The following is a 2,562-nucleotide window of genomic DNA, read 5'->3' as shown; positions in this document are numbered from 1 at the left end:
CTCTTGACTAGTCTATAGGGCAAGACAAACTTCTATTTACTAAACATCTGCTCTTTTTATCATTTTACACTGACTTTCGAAGCCCCCAAGACACCTTACACCATCCGTAGCTCAAGATGTCTTATATAGCTCAATCCTCCTTTCTATCCTTGAACTCTCTCATGTATGTGGGGTTCCTATGTGCATGAGATTTTCTTTAATTTAATTTTTTCAATTACAGTTGACATTCAATATTATATTAGTTTCAGGTACAGCATAGCGGTTAGACATTTATATAATTAACAAAGTGACTCCCTTGATTAGTTTAGTATCCACCTGGCACCACACATAGTTATTACAATATTATTGACTACATCCTTATGCTGTACTTTACATCCTCGTGACTATTTTGTAACCATTGAAGAAGGGTCTGATTGGGACCCCTGTAGTAGAAGCCCCACAGCAACCCTGGCCTCACCTTTCCTTACCCTATAGCTTAGCAATAGATTGTCCCCTGTGGCTTGACTCAGAGCTTGGAATGTCCCTTGCCATACAAAGTTGCCTTGAAACTTATGATTAGTGTCTTTGTGCATACTTATCACAATCTTTATGGTCTTGAGCATCCTTTCCAGATGACTCCCATCTTTGTTTCTGGGTTGCTAACAGGCCACTGGAGTACCATGTTACCAGGAAGGCTCTGTGAAGCACAACAGACACGCCCCAAACAGTCATGCATCCTCTGGAATAATGCCCAGATTTTCCCTTAAGTACCCTAAGTTGGACTGAAAAAGTAAAGCAGTTTTTGAAGGTGTTAACCTGCTGCCTTCTCAGATCATTTCTGCTCTGACAATAAACATTTATTCTAAGAACTCCTGTGTTGGTTTATTGGCTGAGAGGCACAGGCAGCACGAACCCGGGGAGTCGTTTGTTTCCAATTACACTAACAATATGTACTTCTTAATCCCTTCACCTTTTTATCTCCCCCACTAACCCCCCTCCCATTTGGCAACCATCAGTTTATTCTCTCTATTTATGAGTCTGTTCCTGTTTCGTTCATTTGTTTTGTTTTTAGTTTACACATCAGTGAAATCATATGGTATTTGTCTTTCTCTGTCTGATTTATTTTACTTTGCATAACACCCTCTAGGTCCATTCAAGTTCTCACAAATGGTAAGATTTCATTCTTTTTTATGGCCAAGTTATATTCCATTGTATATATAGACCACTTCTTTATACAGTGTCTACTGATGGACATTTAGGTTGCTTCCATATCTTGGCTATCATAAATAATGCTGTAAAAATCATAGGGATGCATATATCTTTTCAAATTAGTGTTTTGGATTTCTTTGGTTAAATAACCATAGATGAAATTACTGAGTCATAAGGTAGTTCTTTTAAAAATTTTTTGAGGAATCTCCATACTGTTTTCCATAGTGGCTGTGCCAATTTGCAATCCCATCAACAGTGCACATCCTCATCAACATCCTCATCAACCCTTGTTTGTTGATTTATTAATAGCCATTCTTACAGGTACGAGGTGATACCTAATTGTGGCACTTGTACGTCCTCTTTGGAGAAATGTTCGTTCAGGTCCTCTACCCATTTTCTAAATTGGATTATTTATTTGTTTGTTTGTTTTGGTGTTGAGTTGTTCTTTTTAAGTTTTGGACATTAACTCCTTATCCGAGGTATCATTCCGATAAGTGAGTATCTTCTCCTATTTGGTAGGCTGTCTTTTCTTTTTCTTTTTTTAAAAATTAAGTTTATTGGAATAAATTGGTTAATACAATTATATAACATTCAGGTGCACATTATAATTTGATATCTGTATATTCTATTGTGTGTTTACTACCCAAAGTCCAGTTTCCTTCAGCTACCATATGTTTGATCCTGTTTACCCACTGTTCACCCTTTCCTACCACCCTATATTTGACCCCTTTTACCCCGTCTACCTCTCCCCTCCTCCCCCATTCCCTACCCTCTGGTAACCACTAGTCCATTGTCTATGTCCATGAGTCTCTGTTTGTATGTCCTGTTCGTTTGTTGCTTTTAGGTTTATATCCCACATATAAGTGATATCATGCGATTTTCAACTTTTTCTGGCATATTTCGCTTGGCATGACTGTCTCGAGGTCCATTCATGTTGTTGCAAATGTTAATATTTCATCTCTTTTTATGGCTGAGTAATATTACATTGTATATATGTACCACAGCTCCGTTAGCCAATCATCAATCGTAGGACACTTCGGTTGCTTCCATGTCCTGGCCACTGTGAATAATGCTGCTATGAACATTGGTGTGCAAATATCTTTTCTGATATGCATTTTCAAGTCTTTGGGGCAAATACCCAGTAGAGGGATTGCTGGATCATATAGTAGATCAATTCTTAGTTTCTTGAGGAAGCTCCATACTGTTTTCCATAGTGCCTGTACCAATTTGCAGTTCTACCAGCAATATATGAGGGGTTCTTTTTCTTTGTGTCCTTTCCAACATTTGTTGCTACTTGTCCTGTTGATTATAGCTATTCTAACAGGTGTGAGATGGTATCTCATTGTGGTTTTGGTTTGCATTTTCCTAATAGCG

Source organism: Pteropus alecto, unplaced genomic scaffold (genome assembly GCF_000325575.1).
Source record: "Pteropus alecto unplaced genomic scaffold, ASM32557v1 scaffold52, whole genome shotgun sequence".
Taxonomy (NCBI): domain Eukaryota; kingdom Metazoa; phylum Chordata; class Mammalia; order Chiroptera; family Pteropodidae; genus Pteropus; species Pteropus alecto.
This window is presented reverse-complemented; position numbering follows the sequence as displayed.